This window comes from Oncorhynchus keta, chromosome 4 (genome assembly GCF_023373465.1).
Source record: "Oncorhynchus keta strain PuntledgeMale-10-30-2019 chromosome 4, Oket_V2, whole genome shotgun sequence".
Taxonomy (NCBI): Eukaryota; Metazoa; Chordata; class Actinopteri; order Salmoniformes; family Salmonidae; genus Oncorhynchus; species Oncorhynchus keta.
Window position 1 is genome coordinate 80,955,264 of NC_068424.1, and position 20,915 is coordinate 80,976,178.

The following is a 20,915-nucleotide window of genomic DNA, read 5'->3' on the forward strand; positions in this document are numbered from 1 at the left end:
AAACTACTGCCAGATTTTATAGCTATGCGGGAATCCTTTCGAACAATCGAACGTGTTACCGCCTACTTTGCAGACAGAGTTCAGTGTGTCAAATCGGTGGGCATGTTATCCGGACCTCTGGCAGTCTCTAGGGGGGTACCACAGGGTTCAATTCTCAGGCCGACTCTTTTCTCTGTATATATCAATGATTTCTCTCTTGCTGCGGGCGATTCCCTGATCCACCTATACGCAGACGACACCATTTTGTATACTTCTGGCCCTTCCTTGGACACTGTGCTAACTAACCTCCAAACGAGCTTCAATACCATCCTTCCGTGGCCTCCAACTGCTCTTAAACGCTAGTAAAACCAAATGCATGCTTTTCAACCGCTCGCTGCCCGCACCCGCCCGCCCGACTAGCATCACCACACTAGACGTTCCGACCTAGAATATGTGGACAACTATAAATACCTAGGTGTCTGGCTACACTGTAAACTCTCCTTCCAGACTCATATTAAACATCTCCAATCCAAAATCATATCTAGAATCGGCTTTCTATTTCACAACAAAGCTTCCTTCACTCACGCCGCCAAACGTATACTCGTGAAACTGACTATCCTACCGATCCTCGACTTCGGCGATGTCATCTAGAAAATAGCTTCCAACACTCTACTCAGCAAACTGGATGCAGTCTGTCACAGTGCCATCCGTTTTGTCACCAAATCACCTTATACCACCCACCACTGCGACCTGTATGCTCTAGTTGGCTGGCTACATATGCGTTGCCAGACCCACTGGCTCCAGGTCATCTATAAGTCTATGCTCGGTAACGTTCCGCCTTATCTCAGTTCACTGGTCACAATAACAACACCCACCCGTAGAACACTTTCCAGCAGGTGTATCTCACTGATCATCCCTAAAGCCAACACCTCATTTGCCACCTTTTCTTCCTGTTCTCTACTGCCAGTGACTGGAACGAATTGCAAAAATCTGAATTTGGAGACTTTTATTTCCCTCACCACTTTAAACATTAACTATCCGAGCAGCTAACCGACCACTGCAGCTGTACATAGTCCATCTGTAAATAGCCCACCCAATCTACCTACCTCATCCCCATACTGTTTTCATTTTATTTACTTTTCTGCTGTTTTGCACACCAGTATCTCTACTTGCACATCATCATCTGCTCATTTATCACTCCAGTACTAATGGCCTATTTATTGCCTACCTCCTCGTGCCTTTTGCACACACTGTATATAGACTTTCTTTTCTCTACTGTGTCATTGACTTGTTTGTGTTATTGGCTTGTTTATTGTTATTGTAGTGTAACTCTGTGTTGTTGTCTGTGTCACACTGCTTTGCTTTATCTTGGCCAGGTCACAGTTGCAAATGAGAACTTGTTCTCAACTAGCCTACCTGATTTAAATAAAGGTGAAATAAAATAAAATAAAATAATTAAATATTTAGGCATTTGGATTGATATGGATTAGACATTTAAAAAGATTTGAAGTTAACTTTTCTACAGAAACAGATCTCTAAGCAGTACAAAGCAGATTATTCAGTCAACCTTCTTATCTGTTGTTGAATATGGTGATATTATTTATCAAAGTGCAGCTGAAACTACTCTTAAACCTTTGGATGCCATCTATCATAGCGCTCTTTGTTTTGTTACTGGTGATAGTTTTGATACTCATCACTGCATGCTGTATCAAAAGGTTGGCTGGACTTCGCTGAAGACCGGTAGATCTCTACATTACTCCCTTTTTGTTTACAAGGCCCTACTTCCTAAGCTTGCGTCTTATATAACTTTGCTGTTGAAGTGTAGACACCTGAGTTGTCTGACCTGTTCACAGGATTTGTTAAACCCTTCTTAGGGCTGAAATCCCGGTAACGGGATTGATATGACAACAGCCAGTGAAAGTGCAGAGCGCCAAATTCAAACAGCAGAAATCTCATTATTAAAATTCCTCAAACATACATGTATCTTATACCATTTTAAAGGTAATCTTGTTGTTAGTCCCACCAAAGTGTCCAATTTCAAATAGGCTTTACAGCGAAAGCACCACAAACAATTATGTTAGGTCACCGCCAAGTCACAGCACTTTTTTCAGCCAAAGAGAGGAGTCACAAAAAGCACAAATAGAGATGAAATTAATCACTAACCTTTGATGATCTTCATCAGCTGACACTCATAGGACTGCATGTTATACAATACATGTATGTTTTGTTCGATTAAGTGCATATTTACATTTAAAAAATCTCAGTATACATTTTTTATTTTTTTTTTATTTTATTTTTTTTTTACCTTTATTTAACCAGGCAAGTCAGTTAAGAACATATTCTTATTTTCAATGACGGCCTGGGAACAGTGGGTTAACTGCCTGTTCAGGGGCAGAACGACAGATTTGTACCTTGTCAGCTCGGGGGTTTGAACTCACAACCTTGCGGTTACTAGTCCAACGCTCTAACCACTAGGCTACGCTGCCGCCCCGGCGCATTGGCGCATTATGTTCACTAGTTCCAAAAACATCCGGTGATATTGCAGAGAGCCACATATATTTACAGAAATACTCATTATACATGTTGATTAAAACAAGTGTTATCCATGGAAATATAGATAAACTTCTCCTTAATGCAATGTGTCAGATTTCAAAAAAGCTTTACGGAAAATCAAACCATGCAATAATCTGAGAATGGCGCTCAGAAAACAAATAGATATATCCCCCATGTTGGAGTCAACAGAAATCAGAAATAACATTATACATATTCAATTACCTTTGATGATCTTCATCAGAATGCCCTTCCAGGAATCCCAGTTCCACCATAAATGTTTGATTTGTTCGATAATGTCCATAATTTATGTCCAAATAGCTACTTTTGTTAGCGCGTTTGGTAAACATATCCAAAGTCACGAAGCGCGTTCACTAGGAGCAGACGAAATGTCAAAAAGTTCCGTTACTGTCCGTAGAAACATGTCAAACGATGTATGGAATCAATCTTTAGGATGTTTTTAACATAAAACTTCAATAATATTCCAACCAGAGAATTCCTTTGTCTTCAGAAAAGCAAAGGAGCACAAGCTACCTCTCATGTGAAATGCGCATGACTGCTGGCAGACCTCTGATTCAGTCTTCTCTCATTCAGTCCCCCTTCATAGTAGAATCCTCAAACAAGTTTCTAATGACGGTTGACATTTAGTGGAAGCCTTAGGAATAACCAATATCCCACTGTGTATTCAATGGGGGTTGAGTTGAAAATCAACAAACCTCAGATTTCCTTCTTTCTGTTTGGATTTCTTCTCAGGTTTTTGCCTGCCATATGAGTTCTGATATACTCACAGACATCATTCAAACAGTTTTAGAAACTTCAGAGTGCTGTCTATCCAATGCTAATACTAATATGCATCTGGGACTGAGTAGGCACCTTATTCATCCAAGCTACTCAATATTGCCACCCAGCCATAAGAAGTTATTAAATCTTGTGGTTCCTAGAGTCTCCACAGAGCTAGGTAAATCTGCTTTTAGTTTAGTTTTAATGCACTGTATTCCTGGAACAAAATTCAAAATACATTTAATCTTGATGTATTGATTGGGGAGTTATTTGTGGACGAATGTAACCGTTTTTCTGGGTGATTTACAATGTTTTATTTGTGCTTCCCATGACTGTATTTTTGTATTTTAATATGTATCTTCTGGGGTAAAATGGGTATATTTATGTTGTATATATAGGTCACATTTTCCAAAGCGTTATGGAAGGAAACGAAAGAAGAGACGCAGGTCTGTAGTTCTTGATGTCAAATGAGTCGAGTGTTGGTTTCCTGGTTTCCTGGTTTCCTGGTTTCCTGAGGAGCAACTCAGGCCATTTTGAAGTCAGAGATGAGTTGATGAGGAATAGGAGAACGTCACAGAGATGGACTGGAGAAGGGGATGGGGTCGAGCGGCAAGTTGTCAGTCGGCCAGACCTCACAAGTCGCAGGATTTCATCTGGAAAGAGAGGGGGAAAAGAGGTCGAGGCGTAGGGTAGTTTTTGCGTGAGTGAGACCAGTAGACTCAATAGTCTGAGTGATTGAGGAGCGGATGTCCTCAACCTTCTTTTCAAAGTGCTTGACAACGTTGTCCGCAGAGAGGGAGAAGAGAGGGCCGGAAGGATTAAGGAGGAAGGAGGTGGCTTGGCTGAGAATGTCACTGTTAGTCTACACCTGCTGTTTACGAAGCGAGTGACAAATACAATTTGATACGGCCCAGAGAGGTCCTCAGCTTCAGCTTCCTCTCTGTCAAGTGGATATGGTCCAGATAGGTCCTCAGCTTCAGCCTCCCCTCTTTCACGTGGATATGGTCCAGAGAGGTCAGCTTCAGCCTCCTCTCTGTTAGGTGGATAGAGAGGGCCTCAGCCAGCCCAGGGAAAGTGCAAAGCTGAGCCATCAATCTCTGTACCTCTCTGCCTCCACATGCACATGATTACCTGCCTGCCTGCTGCCTGCCTGCTGCATCCCTAAGTGGAATGTGTGACGGGATTGAACAATCAGCCGCATTACCCGGGAGAAATGTACCCCCAGCCCGCCCCCCTTGAGCAACCCAGCCCGCCCCCTTGAGCAACCCAGCCCGCCCCTTGAGCAACCCAGCCCGCCCCCTTGAGCAACCCAGCCCGCCCCCTTGAGCAACCCAGCCCGCCCCCCTTGAGCAACCCAGCCCGCCCCTTGAGCAACCCAGCCCGCCCCCTTGAGCAACCCAGCCCGCCCCCTTGAGCAACCCAGCCCGCCCCCTTGAGCAACCCAGCCCGCCCCTTGAGCAACCCAGCCCGCCCCCTTGAGCAACCCAGCCCGCCCCCTTGAGCAACCCAGCCCGCCCCCCTTGAGCAACCCAGCCCGCCCCTTGAGCAACCCAGCCCGCCCCCTTGAGCAACCCAGCCCGCCCCCTTGAGCAACCCAGCCCCCTTGAGCAACCCAGCCCGCCCCCTTGAGCAACCCAGCCCGCCCCCTTGAGCAACCCAGCCCGCCCCCTTGAGCAACCCAGCCCGCCCCTTGAGCAACCCAGCCCGCCCCCTTGAGCAACCCAGCCCGCCCCCCTTGAGCAACCCAGCCCGCCCCCTTGAGCAACCCAGCCCGCCCCCTTGAGCAACCCAGCCCGCCCCCCTTGAGCAACCCAGCCCGCCCCCTTGAGCAACCCAGCCCGCCCCCTTGAGCAACCCAGCCCGCCCCCTTGAGCAACCCAGCCCGCCCCCTTGAGCAACCCAGCCCGCCCCCCTTGAGCAACCCAGCCCGCCCCCTTGAGCAACCCAGCCCGCCCCCTTGAGCAACCCAGCCCGCCCCCTTGAGCAACCCAGCCCGCCCCTTGAGCAACCCAGCCCGCCCCCTTGAGCAACCCAGCCCGCCCCCTTGAGCAACCCAGCCCGCCCCCTTGAGCAACCCAGCCCGCCCCCTTGAGCAACCCAGCCCGCCCCCTTGAGCAACCCAGCCCGCCCCCTTGAGCAACCCAGCCCGCCCCCTTGAGCAACCCAGCCCGCCCCCTTGAGCAACCCAGCCCGCCCCCTTGAGCAACCCAGCCCGCCCCCTTGAGCAACCCAGCCCGCCCCCTTGAGCAACCCAGCCCGCCCCCTTGAGCAACCCAGCCCGCCCGCCCCCCTTGAGCAACCCAGCCCGCCCCCTTGAGCAACCCAGCCCGCCCCCTTGAGCAACCCAGCCCGCCCCCTTGAGCAACCCAGCCCGCCCCCTTGAGCAACCCAGCCCGCCCCCTTGAGCAACCCAGCCCGCCCCCTTGAGCAACCCAGCCCGCCCCCTTGAGCAACCCAGCCCGCCCCTTGAGCAACCCAGCCCGCCCCCCTTGAGCAACCCAGCCCGCCCCCTTGAGCAACCCAGCCCGCCCCCTTGAGCAACCCAGCCCGCCCCCTTGAGCAACCCAGCCCGCCCCCCTTGAGCAACCCAGCCCGCCCCCTTGAGCAACCCAGCCCGCCCCTTGAGCAACCCAGCCCGCCCCCTTGAGCAACCCAGCCCGCCCCCTTGAGCAACCCAGCCCGCCCCCTTGAGCAACCCAGCCCGCCCCCTTGAGCAACCCAGCCCGCCCCCTTGAGCAACCCAGCCCGCCCCTTGAGCAACCCAGCCCGCCCCCTTGAGCAACCCAGCCCGCCCCCTTGAGCAACCCAGCCCGCCCCCCTTGAGCAACCCAGCCCGCCCCCTTGAGCAACCCAGCCCGCCCCCTTGAGCAACCCAGCCCGCCCCCCCTTGAGCAACCGTGCCCGCCCCCCTTGAGCAACCGAGTAACACAGGCCTGCCTCTTGATCTTTGTCAGTCCCCTGCCAGGATCACAACTCAAAGCTTTGACAGTTTTTTTTCTAACATTGACTGATGTGTAACTTTAAAGTGTCACTTTTACTTACACTGACTGATCTAACCCTTCTGGGGGGGAATTTTTTTTTTGGGGGGGGGCACGATGTATTAAAAAATGTATTTGGGTACATCTTCCCCTTCCAAATCAACTAATATGGCAGCATAATGACTTTAAATACATTTGACCTTTGGTATAACATTCTCACAAGTAGAAGTAGTAACATCAATGATGCTAAGGTGAATGAGACATTGTAGGTCATTGAGGATTTTCTGGAATAGATCTCACACATGCTCAAATCTAAGGTCATTGACCCCTCGAAAATATTTTACAGAATATTTTACGGAAGTGATATGAATAATACTATTTAAATTGAATAACACAAAGGGACACTTTGGATTTAGACAAACCAAGTGATCAATGAAATCCTCAAATGTATGACATAATAAAAGGGTGTGATTAGTTAATAATTGAATATACTGTAGATCCCTCCTCTGATAACAGTTTGCTACTGAAAGGAGGTCGAGGTCCTTGTACATCGTTGCAATGAGTGATTTTCTAACACCAATTATATAACACTGAGGGACATGCAGTAAAGTAGGAACATTTACAGACTTCTTTGTTTTTATTGATCTGTACAATCAATTACATATTTTTATTCACTTTGTAGCATTCCATATAATGGATAGATCTCTCTCAACATGTAACTACAACTCTACGCATCACCATTGGGACAAGCAGCCAATTTGCCTACCATAAATACTTTAATCAATGCATACATGTATTTATGTTTATTGTACCTTATTTAAGCAGGGAGTTGAGACCAGGGTCTCTTTCACAAGGATATATATACAATTTCATAAGACAACATAAACAAATATCAATATTTTAGATTTAATCAACACCAGAACATCCTATTTTAATGTACTGTGTTGTTGGTTCCAGCAATGAGATTTCTCTAGTTCGGGACCTGAAGAACATCAAGAGTCACACAACCTTGTGAACGGGTTTGATATCTCGTATTTTTGTTGTATTTAAACAGCGAAGTTATGGAAATCAGAAGCTTGTTTAGTAGTAGAGCTTTGTAAAAAAACACAAAGGGAACATTGAACTTGCAAAAAGAGTCCCCTTCCTTAAGCATTAGCTGGCAGATAAACTCTTATTACTGAAAAATGATTTATCACCACCAGTTCACAGGTACGGTATTAGAAACGGAGTAAAACTGACATAGAAGTAAGAAAAAACAACCAGAAGTAAAAGTATGCTGAATACGAAGCTTAATTCTCACTAACAGCACAGCGTGTATTTTTTTTTAACCTTTGTTATAATATCATCATGAGATATACTGCCATATGCAACAAAAAAAAAATATTATAAATTACATAGAGCAGATATCTCTAACCATGCAGCTATCAAGACAATACGTAAATCTATCACAATCATCCGTACAAAATATCATCAAGAATTGTATTGGTAATTATGTTATTATTGGTTTTACCAACAGACAATTCTTCTACAAATTGATTACAAGAATGGTGGAGTATCATAATATATGCTGCTCCACAGTGACTTTCACCATTGGAAACATAAGCAAACAAACATTATCAGTGAATCTAGTGACCAAACATGGAATTTACCTTAAAATGAATTCAAACCAACTACAGGGGCCAGAACACTCCCAGACTAGTATCTGTAAGGACGCCAACATTGACACTAGAACTTAAAGTTACTTATTCGTCTTTGGAGAGAGGAGTAGTACAATCTCTGAAACTGGGTACAGAAAGGTCATGACCCTGTCTTGCTGTCTTGACTTCAACCGTTCTTACTTTCCCATCTCTTCCAGGAAATGTCTTCACGACGATGCCCCATGGGCCGGTCCTTTCTTTTCACTTGACTGTCTCACAGCGTCACAATGTCTCCCTCCTGAAGCTTGGGCTACTCTTTCTTCCACTTCCTACGGCTCTGCAGGGTAGGAAGATACTCTTTCTTCCACTTCCTACGGCTCTGCAGGGTAGGGAGATACTCTTTCTTCCACTTCCTACGGCTCTGCAGGGTAGGAAGATGCTCTTTCTTCCACTTCCTACGGCTCTGCAGGGTAGGAAGATACTCTTTCTTCCACTTCCTACGGCTCTGCAGGGTAGGAAGATGCTCTTTCTTCCACTTCCTACGGCTCTGCAGGGATTTTAGCCCACTTCTCCATACAGACCTTTTCCAGATCCTTCAGGTTTCGGGGCTGTCGCTGGGCAATACAGACTTTCAGCTCCCTCCAAAGATTTTCTATTGGGTTCAGGTCTGGAGACTGGCTAGGCCACCCCAGGACCTTGAGATGCTTCTTATAGAGCCACTCCTTAGCTGCCCTGGCTGTGTGTTTCGGGTCGTTGTCATGCTGGAAGACCCAGCCACGACCCATCTTCAATGCTCTTACTGAGGGAAGGAGGTTGTTGGCCAAGATCTCACGATACATGCCCCCCCCTCAATATGGTGCAGTCATCCTGTCCCCTTTGCAGAAAAGCATCCCCAAAGAATGATGTTTCCACCTCCATGCTTCACGGCTGGGATGGTGTTCTTGGGGTTGTACTCATCCTTCTTCTTCCTCCAAACATGGCGAGTGGAGTTTAGACCAAAAAGCTCTATTTTTGTCTCATCGGACCACATGACCTTCTCTCATTCCTCCTCTTATCATCCAGATGGTCATTGGCAAACTTCAGACATGCGCTGGCTTGAGCAGGGGGACCTTGCGTGCGCTGCAGGATTTTAATCCATGACGGCGTAGTGTCTTACCAATGGTTTTCTTAGAGACTGTGGTCCCAGCTCTCTTCAGGTCATTAACCAGGTCCTGTCATGTAGTTCTGGGCTGATCCCTCACCTTCCTCATGATCATTGATGCCCCACGAGGTGAGATCTTGCATGGAGCCCCAGATCGAGGGTGATTGAACGCCATCTTGAACTTCTTCCATTTTATAATAATTGTGCCAACAGTTGTTGCCTTCTCACCAAGCTACTTGCCTATTGTCCTGTAGCCCATCCCAGCCTTGTGCAGGTCTACAATTTTATCCCTGATGTCCTTACACAGCTCTCTGGTCTTGGCCATTGTGGAGAGGTTGGAGTCTGTTTGATTGAGTGTGTGGACAGGTGTCTTTTATACAGCTAACAAGTTCAAACAGGCGCAGTTAATACAGGTAATGAGTGGAGAACAGGAGGGCTTCTTAAAGAAAAACTAACAGGTCTGTGAGAGACGGAATTCTTACTGGTTGGTAGGTGATCAAATACTTATGTCATGCATTAAAATGCAAATTAATGACTTAAAAATCATACAATGTGATTTTCTGGATTTTTTGTTTTAGATTCTGTCTCTCACAGTTGAAGTGTACCTATGATAAACATTACAGACCTCTACATGCTTTGTAAGTAGGAAAACCTGCAAAATCGGCAGTCTATCAAATACTTGTTCTCCCCACTGTATATGAGACCAGTGTGGTGGGTTGAAGACCCAAGTACACCCTTTACTTTTTGACCTTCTTCTCTCTCTGAATGGCCTCCATCTTCAACTCTCTGCAAGCTCTGATGAAGTTTGTGCCACAGTCAGACTTGATTTGTTTGGCTGGTCCTCTGATAGAAAAGAACCGCCGCAGAGGATTTATGAAGAATTCATGAAGCATTGACTCAATGTGGATGGCCTCATACAAGGTTAACAGCACAGCCCAACGGTTACTGCTTGCTAGTCCACCCCTGGTGCTACGTGCTGCAATCATCCAGCGGGTCGAACAGGCTGTTGATTGTCGACAAGACTCCAAGTCTGGTATATGGTTTCTCTGTTGAAGACTAGTTAAGAACAAGTTAAAGCTCCCAGTTCACCGCTTTAATGACAAAATATACACATTTCACCATTGCGGACATGAGGAATGCTGGGTGCAAAAACTATTTGTGCACCTCTAAAAATGTGATATCAATGAGATGGGCACATGTAGTAGTACCAAAAAAGTATATACATTTACAAAATGACCAAGTAGGAGACCTGGAAGGCAACATAAATAAAATAACATAATCATGGTTCAGACCTCTAGGAGACATGGTACACAAAACAGTGAATTCAATACAACTCTCTTCTCAATAATAGACTATCAGTACATCCACCCCTCCAAGGAGTCTTAACATATTCAATGCCAATGTACAGTGCCTTGCAAAAGTATTCATCCCCCTTGGCGTTTTCCCTACTTTGTTGCATTACAGCCTGTAATTGAAATGGATTTGTATTCTGATATCATGCAATAGACATACACAAAATAGTCCAAATTGGTGAAGTGAACTGAAAAAAATGACTTGTTTCAAAAAATTCAAAAGAAATAAAAGAAACGGAAAAGTGGTGCTATGAAGATCTGGTGCCAATTACCTTCAGAAGTCACATCATTAGTTAATAAAGTCCACCTGTGTGCAATCTAAGTGTCACATGATCTCAGTGTATATATACACCTGTTTTGAAAGGCCCCAGAGTCTGCAACACCACCAAGCAAGTGGCGCCATGAAGACCAAGGAACTCTCCAAACAGATCAGGGGCAAAGTTGTGGAGAAGTACAGATCAGGGTTGATTTATATAAAAACATCAGAAACGTTGAACATGCCACGGAGCAACATTAAATCCATTATAAACAATTAGAAATAATATGGCATCACAACAAACCTGCCAAGATAGGGTCACCCACCAAACCTCACAGACCAGGCAAGGAGGGCATTAATCAGAGAGGCAACAAAGAGACCAAAGATAACCCTGAAGGAGCTGCAAAGCTCCACAGCGGAGATTGGAGGAGCTGTCCATAGGATCACTTTAAGCCGTACACTCCACAGAGCTGGGCTTTACAGAAGAGTGACCGTAAAAAAAAGCCATTGCTTAAACTGTTCACCAAAAGGCATGTGGGAGACTCCCCAAACATATGGAAGAAGGTACTCTGGTCAGATGAGACAAACATGTAGCTTTTTGGCCATCAAGATAAACACTATGTCTGGAGCAAATCCAGCAACCATCTTCAAGCCGAGAACACAGTCCCCACAGCAAAAAAATGGTGGTGGCAGCATAAATAAAGTAAAATTGAGGGAAACCTGTTTCAGGCTTCCAGAGATTAGACCGGGACGGAGGTTCACCTTCCAGCAGGACAATGATCCTAAGCATAATGCTAAAGAAACACTCAAGATGTTTATGGGGAAACATTTAAATATCTTGGAATGGCCTCAGACCTCAATCCAATTGAGAATCTGTGGTATGACTAAAAGATTGCTGTACACCAGCAGAACCCATCCAGGAGCTGGAGCAGTTTTTCCTTGAAGAATGGGCAACAATCCCAGTGGCTAGATGTGCCAAGCTTATAGAGACATACCCCAAGAGACTTGCAGCTGTAATTGCTGAAAAAGGTGGCTCTACAAAGTATTGACTTTGGAGGGATGAATAGTTATGCTCACTTTTTTTCTTTTTTTTCTTGTTTCACAATATCAAATATTTTGCATCTTCAAAGTGGTTGGCACGTTATGTAAATCAAATTATACTAGCCCCCCCCCCCCCAAAAAAAATTGTAATTCTAGGTTGTAAGGCAACAAAATAGGAAAAATGCCAAGGGGGGTGAATACTTTAGCAAGCCACTGTATCTCAAAGAGCTAATGGTGTGAAGAGCCTCCATGAAATGCACAGCCACAGCTTTCTCTGGTCAAGGATCCTGATATGACTCCTGTGTTCTGCTATCCTTGTTTTCAGAGCTCGTTTTGTTTTTCCTACATAGCGTAGACCACAAATACACTTGATCAGGTGAAAACATGTTTTTGTGGAACATTTAATGATGCTCTTAATCTTAATGGCCTTGCACGTAATAGGGTGATTGAACATTGGACATTTGTTCGTAAAGTTTACAATTCTCACATGCTCAATGGATTCTGGCCCTTCAACGGAAGTACAGAATTCTTACTTCTAAGCCCAGTAGTTCTCTGGCTTGTCGTTGAACTTGGCGAGTCCAGTTGTGAGGAGGTGTGCTAGGAACTTCACCAGCTCTGCAACACTGGAACAAATCAAAATGGGTCACATTGGATTAATGACATTCTACGCTAGGTGACTGGCCATCAGTACGAGTGGGAGCGCAGGAGACAGGATGTACTAGTAGTAGTGAGCTGTGGACCAGCGTGTTGTTGGAGGGAAACAGGATGAACTAGTAGTAATGAGCTGTGGACCAGCTTGTTGTTGGAGGGAGACAGGATGTACTAGTAGTAGTGAGCTGTGGACCAGCTTGTTGTTGGAGGGAGACAGGATGTACTAGTAGTAGTGAGCTGTGGACCAGCTTGTTGTTGGAGGGAGACAGGATGTACTAGTAGTAGTGAGCTGTGGACCAGCTTGTTGTTGGAGGGAGACAGGATGTACTAGTAGTAGTCGTGAACTCTGGACCAGCTTGTTGTTGGAGGGAGACAGGATGTACTAGTAGTAGTGAGCTGTGGACCAGCTTGTTGTTGGAGGGAGACAGGATGTACTAGTAGTAGTCGTGAACTCTGGACCAGCTTGTTGTTGGAGGGAGACAGGATGTACTAGTAGTAGTCGTGAACTCTGGACCAGCTTGTTGTGGGTAGGGAGACAGGATGTACTAGTAGTAGTCGTGAACTCTGGACCAGCTTGTTGTGGGAGGGAGACAGGATGTACTAGTAGTAGTCGTGAACTCTGGACCAGCTTGTTGTGGGTAGGGAGACAGGATGTACTAGTAGTAGTCGTGAACTCTGGACCAGCTTGTTGTGGGTAGGGAGACAGGATGTACTAGTTGTAGTTGTGAACTCTGGACCAGCTTGTTGTTGTAGGGAGACAGGATGTACTAGTAGTAGTCGTGAACTCTGGACCAGCTTGTTGTGGGTAGGGAGACAGGATGTACTAGTAGTAGTCATGAACTCTGGACCAGCTTGTTGTTGTAGGGAGACAGGATGTACTAGTAGTAGTCTTGAGCTGAGGACCAGCATGTTGTGGGTAGGGAGACAGGATGTACTAGTTGTAGTTGTGAACTCTGGACCAGCTTGTTGTTGTAGGGAGACATGATGTACTAGTAGTAGTCTTGAGCTGAGGACCAGCTTGTTGTGGGAGGGAGACAGGATGTACTAGTAGTAGTCTTGAGCTGAGGACCAGCATGTTGTGGGTAGGGAGACAGGATGTACTAGTAGTAGTCGTGAACTCTGGACCAGCTTGTTGTGGGTAGGGAGACAGGATGTACTAGTAGTAGTCATGAACTCTGGACCAGCTTGTTGTTGTAGGGAGACAGGATGTACTAGTAGTAGTCTTGAGCTGAGGACCAGCATGTTGTGGGTAGGGAGACAGGATGTACTAGTTGTAGTTGTGAACTCTGGACCAGCTTGTTGTGGGTAGGGAGACAGGATGTACTAGTTGTAGTTGTGAACTCTGGACCAGCTTGTTGTGGGTAGGGAGACAGGATGTACTAGTTGTAGTTGTGAACTCTGGACCAGCTTGTTGTTGTAGGGAGACAGGATGTACTAGTAGTAGTCTTGAGCTGAGGACCAGCTTGTTGTGGGTAGGGAGACAGGATGTACTAGTAGTAGTCTTGAGCTGAGGACCAGCTTGTTGTGGGAGGGAGACAGGATGTACTAGTAGTAGTCGTAAACTCTGGACCAGCTTGTTGTTGTAGGGAGACAGGATGTACTAGTAGTAGTCTTGAGCTGAGGACCAGCTTGTTGTGGGTAGGGAGACAGGATGTACTAGTTGTAGTTGTGAACTCTGGACCAGCTTGTTGTTGTAGGGAGACATGATGTACTAGTAGTAGTCTTGAGCTGAGGACCAGCTTGTTGTGGGAGGGAGACAGGATGTACTAGTAGTAGTCTTGAGCTGAGGACCAGCTTGCTGTGGGAGGAGACAGGATGTACTAGTAGTAGTCGTAAACTCTGGACCAGCTTGTTGTGGGTAGGGAGACAGGATGTACTAGTAGTAGTCGTGAACTCTGGACCAGCTTGTTGTGGGTAGGAGACAAGATGTACTAGTTGTAGTTGTGAACTCTGGACCAGCTTGTTGTGGGTAGGGAGACAGGATGTACTAGTAGTAGTCTTGAGCTGAGGACCAGCTTGTTGTGGGTAGGGAGACAGGATGTACTAGTTGTAGTTGTGAACTCTGGACCAGCTTGTTGTGGGTAGGGAGACAGGATGTACTAGTAGTAGTCTTGAGCTGAGGACCAGCTTGTTGTGGGTAGGGAGACAGGATGTACTAGTAGTAGTCTTGAGCTGAGGACCAGCTTGTTGTGGGTAGGGAGACAGGATGTACTAGTAGTAGTCGTGAACTCTGGACCAGCTTGTTGTGGGTAGGGAGACAGGATGTACTAGTAGTAGTCTTGAGCTGAGGACCAGCTTGTTGTGGGTAGGGAGACAGGATGTGCTAGTTGTAGTCGTGAACTCTGGACCAGCTTGTTGTGGGTAGGGAGACAGGATGTACTAGTAGTAGTCTTGAGCTGAGGACCAGCTTGTTGTGGGTAGGGAGACAGGATGTACTAGTAGTAGTCTTGAGCTGAGGACCAGCTTGTTGTGGGAGGGAGACAGGATGTACTAGTAGTAGTCGTAAACTCTGGACCAGCTTGTTGTGGGTAGGGAGACAGGATGTACTAGTAGTAGTCGTGAACTCTGGACCAGCTTGTTGTGGGTAGGGAGACAGGATGTACTAGTTGTAGTTGTGAACTCTGGACCAGCTTGTTGTGGGTAGGGAGACAGGATGTACTAGTAGTAGTCGTGAACTCTGGACCAGCTTGTTGTGGGTAGGGAGACAGGATGTACTAGTTGTAGTTGTGAACTCTGGACCAGCTTGTTGTTGTAGGGAGACAGGATGTACTAGTAGTAGTCGTGAACTCTGGACCAGCTTGTTGTGGGTAGGGAGACAGGATGTACTAGTAGTAGTCATGAACTCTGGACCAGCTTGTTGTTGTAGGGAGACAGGATGTACTAGTAGTAGTCTTGAGCTGAGGACCAGCATGTTGTGGGTAGGGAGACAGGATGTACTAGTTGTAGTTGTGAACTCTGGACCAGCTTGTTGTTGTAGGGAGACATGATGTACTAGTAGTAGTCTTGAGCTGAGGACCAGCTTGTTGTGGGAGGGAGACAGGATGTACTAGTTGTAGTTGTGAACTCTGGACCAGCTTGTTGTGGGTAGGAGACAGGATGTACTAGTAGTAGTGTGAACTCTGGACCAGCTTGTTGTGGGTAGGGAGACAGGATGTACTAGTAGTAGTCATGAACTCTGGACCAGCTTGTTGTTGTGGGTAGGGAGACAGGATGTACTAGTAGTAGTCTTGAGCTGAGGACCAGCTTGTTGTGGGTAGGGAGACAGGATGTACTAGTTGTAGTTGTGAACTCTGGACCAGCTTGTTGTGGGTAGGAGACAGGATGTACTAGTAGTAGTCATGAACTCTGGACCAGCTTGTTGTTGTAGGGAGACAGGATGTACTAGTAGTAGTCTTGAGCTGAGGACCAGCATGTTGTGGGTAGGGAGACAGGATGTACTAGTTGTAGTTGTGAACTCTGGACCAGCTTGTTGTGGGTAGGGAGACAGGATGTACTAGTTGTAGTTGTGAACTCTGGACCAGCTTGTTGTTGTAGGGAGACATGATGTACTAGTAGTAGTCTTGAGCTGAGGACCAGCTTGTTGTGGGAGGAGACAGGATGTACTAGTAGTAGTCTTGAGCTGAGGACCAGCTTGCTGTGGGAGGGAGACAGGATGTACTAGTAGTAGTCTAAACTCTGGACCAGCTTGTTGTGGGTAGGGAGACAGGATGTACTAGTAGTAGTCTTGAACTCTGGACCAGCTTGTTGTGGGTAGGGAGACAGGATGTACTAGTAGTAGTTGTGAACTCTGGACCAGCTTGTTGTGGGTAGGGAGACAGGATGTACTAGTAGTAGTCTTGAGCTGAGGAGCAGCTTGTTGTGGGTAGGGAGACAGGATGTACTAGTTGTAGTTGTGAACTCTGGACCAGCTTGTTGTGGGTAGGGAGACAGGATGTACTAGTAGTAGTCTTGAGCTGAGGACCAGCTTGTTGTGGGTAGGGAGACAGGATGTACTAGTAGTAGTCTTGAGCTGAGGACCAGCTTGTTGTGGGTAGGGAGACAGAATGTACTAGTAGTAGTTGTGAACTCTGGACCAGCTTGTTGTGGGTAGGGAGACAGGATGTACTAGTAGTAGTCTTGAGCTGAGGAGCAGCTTGTTGTGGGTAGGGAGACAGGATGTACTAGTTGTAGTTGTGAACTCTGGACCAGCTTGTTGTGGGTAGGGAGACAGGATGTACTAGTAGTAGTCTTGAGCTGAGGACCAGCTTGTTGTGGGTAGGGAGACAGGATGTACTAGTAGTAGTCTTGAGCTGAGGACCAGCTTGTTGTGGGTAGGGAGACAGGATGTACTAGTAGTAGTTGTGAACTCTGGACCAGCTTGTTGTGGGTAGGGAGACAGGATGTACTAGTAGTAGTCGTAAACTCTGGACCAGCTTGTTGTGGGTAGGGAGACAGGATGTACTAGTTGTAGTTGTGAACTCTGGACCAGCTTGTTGTGGGTAGGGAGACAGGATGTACTAGTAGTAGTTGTGAACTCTGGACCAGCTTGTTGTGGATAGGGAGACAGGATGTACTAGTAGTAGTCTTGAGCTGAGGACCAGCTTGTTGTGGGTAGGGAGACAGGATGTACTAGGTATGTGAACTCTGGACCAGCTTGTTGTTGTAGGGAGACATGATGTACTAGTAGTAGTCTTGAGCTGGACCATCTTGTTGTGGGAGGAGACAGGATGTACTAGTAGTAGTCGTGAACTCTGGACCAGCTTGTTGTGGGTAGGGAGACAGGATGTACTAGTTGTAGTTGTGAACTCTGGACCAGCTAGGGAGACAGGATGTTGTAGTCTTGGCTAGGGAGACAGGATGTACTAGTTGTAGTTGTGAACTCTGGACCAGCTTGTTGTGGGTAGGGAGACAGGATGTACTAGTAGTAGTCTTGAGCTGAGGACCAGCTTGTTGTGGGTAGGGAGACAGGATGTACTAGTAGTAGTCTTGAGCTGAGGACCAGCTTGTTGTGGGTAGGGAGACAGGATGTACTAGTAGTAGTTGTGAACTCTGGACCAGCTTGTTGTGGGTAGGGAGACAGGATGTACTAGTAGTAGTCGTGAACTCTGGACCAGCTTGTTGTGGGTAGGGAGACAGGATGTACTAGTAGTAGTCTTGAGCTGAGGACCAGCTTGTTGTGGGTAGGGAGACAGGATGTGCTAGTTGTAGTCGTGAACTCTGGACCAGCTTGTTGTGGGTAGGGAGACAGGATGTACTAGTAGTAGTCTTGAGCTGAGGACCAGCTTGTTGTGGACCAGCTTGTTGTGGGTAGGGAGACAGGATGTACTAGTAGTAGTCTTGAGCTGAGGACCAGCTTGTTGTGGGTAGGGAGACAGGATGTATAGTAGTAGTTGTGAACTCTGGACCAGCTTGTTGTGGGTAGGGAAACAGGATGTACTAGTAGTAGTCGTGAACTCTGGACCAGCTTGTTGTGGGTAGGGAGACAGGATGTACTAGTAGTAGTCTTGAGCTGAGGACCAGCTTGTTGTGGGTAGGGAGACAGGATGTACAGTAGTAGTCTTGAGCTGAAGACCAGCTTGTTGTGGGTAGGAGACAGGATGTACTAGTAGTAGTCTTGAGCTGAAGACCAGCTTGTTGTGGGTAGGGAGACAGGATGTACTAGTAGTAGTCTTGAGCAAAAAACAAACAGCTTGTTGTGGGTAGGGAGACAGGATGTACTAGTAGTAGTCTTGAGCTGAGGACCAGCTTGTTGTGGGTAGGGAGACAGGATGTGCTAGTTGTAGTCGTGAACTCTGGACCAGCTTGTTGTGGGTAGGGAGAAAGGTTTTGTGACTGGAAGTGTTCAACTGGAGGAGGCAATTCAACCTGGCTGTGAGACTTCCTTGTATGCCGATGGCTGATGGTATTTCACAAAGGCTTGCTGGTCTTCTACATCACATGAGGTTGGTGGCACCTTAATTGGGGAGGATGGGCTTATGGGAATGGCTGGAGTGGAATCGTATCAAATACATCAAACAAATGGTTTCCATGTGCGCCGTTCGAGCCATTATTATGGGCTCCTGAGTGGTGCAGTGGTCTAACTCACTGCATCTCAGTGCAAGAGGCATCACTGCAGTACCTGGTTTGAATCCAGGCTGCATCACATATGGCTGTGATTGGGAGTCCCATAGGGCAGCGCACAATTGGCCCAGTGTCATCTGGGTTTGGCCGAGGTAGACCGTCATTGTAAATAAGAGTTGCCAAGTTAAATAAAGAGTAAATAAAAAAATTATGAGGCAGCCTCCTGTGTTTTACAAACTTCTCAGTCCTCTCGAGAGAACGGTGTTAAATTGATTACAAAGTTTTTTTTCCTCATCGATCTCCATACAATGCCCCATTTTGACAAAGCAAAAACAGGTTAATTAAAAATTGGACAACAGATTCACTACATTGAACAACAAATAGACTCCCAAAATTGCCTTTAAAGGAAGATTGTTCTGAAGTGTCTGTCCTGCACCTTCTTTTTCTAACTAAAGTCTCCATATATACTAACTTTAATTTCTTCATCTGGTACCGGGGGACATTCAGATGAGTCTTGAATCCAATAAAGAAAAACTGATATCCGTAGCTTAAACTGGCCTATTTTTATGGGGATGTTTTGTTATGCTAATTAGACATCGACTCTAGGGGCCTTAACAAACCATTTGTAATTTTAAAGTGTTTTATCATGGTTGCAAAGGACACAAATGCCACCACAATTCAAGAATAACCCTTGTAAAAATTAAAAGATGGGCACTCAAAATTCTGATGATCTTGCCACATCCGTAATTTCACAAACAACATATTTCAACCATAAACAATATATTCCAAACACAAACAACATATTTCAACCATAAACAATATATTTCAAACACAAACAACATATTCCAACTGTTCCTAAAAGTGTGTAGCAAGGTACAAGAAAATAAACCTTGGCACTGCAGCACGGTATTGGCAGGATTAGGTGTTATAAAGATCACCAAGAGCTCACAGATCTTTTCGCAGTACTTACAGAATATCTCATCTTGCCCAGACTTTCAATAGAACAAGATCATTTACGATTCCAGCAAACTTGTAGAGCATTTGGTGGCATTAGACTTTCATAAAACAAAAAAACAAACAAAATGGGAGGTATATCACAAAAAAAGAAAATGACCTCTAGTCAAATGTCTTCTTTACACAGACTGAGCCTCCGGTAAAATGTCTTCTTTACACAGACTGAGCCTCCAGTCAAATTTCTACTTTAGACAGACTGAGCCTCCAGTAAAATGTCTTCTTTACACAGACTGAGCCTCCAGTAAAATATCTACTTTACATAGACTGAGCCTCCATGAAAAAAGTTTACTCTACACAGACTGAGCCTCCAGTAAAATGTCTACTCTACACAGACTGAGCCTCCAGTAAAATGTCTTCTTTACACAGACTGAGCCTCCAGTAAAATGTCTACTTTAGACAGACTGAGCCTCCAGGAAAATGTCTACTTTAGACAGACTGAGCCTCCAGTAAATCGTTGGTTGCCCGTAGACTGAGCCTCCAGTAAAATGTCTTCTTTACACAAACTGAGCCTTAAGATTGCTACGGGCAACATGTCTTCTTTACACAGACTGAGCCTCCAGTAAAATGTCTACTTTACATAGACTCAGCCTCTAGGTTGCTGCAGGCAACATGTCTTCTTTACACAAACTGAGCCTCTAGGTTGCTACGGGCAACATGTCTTCTTTACACAAACTGAGCCTCTAGGTTGCTACGGGCAACATGTCTTCTTTACACAAACTGAACCTCTAGGTTGCTACGGGCAACATTCACGGTAAATGACAGGTCATTGTAGTTTTTAGACCCTCCCGCCTGGCTACTCGCCACTTCATATCAGTTTATGTATGCTATGTCTCCTACAAGAGACAAGCAGTAGGCTGGGCTGGGCTGTCTAAATTGTCACAACTCCTGATCATTATCTTGCCCCTTTCTGCTCTATTTTTTGTCATTTCACCTTGAGTGTTGATCAATCTGAGCTCCGGTCTCCGGTATTAAATGCTAGAAGGAACTGGTTTACCTCAACACCTCAATCAAAATGAGTTGAATGTCCCGCCCCATTCAATTGAAATAGAGAAACACAGAAACCATCTGATGTGGCAATGTGACTGAAATGTTGGATGCATCACAAATGGCACCCTATTCCATTGACCAGGGCCTATGGGGTAGTGCATTATGTAAGTGCACTACGTGAGTAGGATGACATTTTGAGAGCGTTGGACTATAAGGTTCTATCTACATTGATGTTGTGAGTTATTGACGTAGCCTTGTTCTGGTTCAATGTTCTCTACTTATGTAGTATTCTAAATACATTCCTTCATGTCTTAAAAATAATACTATAAAATAATATCTGACAACATTCAAACCAATTAGATATCGGAGCTTTAATGCCAGTCTCAGAATCATCTTTTTGTAGATAGAACCGTAGAATTCTGAGCTCTCGATTTGGAACAGAGCCTTTGTATTCCAAAGGGTTCAGCAATCCATGTCCCTCTGAATAATCCCTCCTTGAGGACTAGTTCT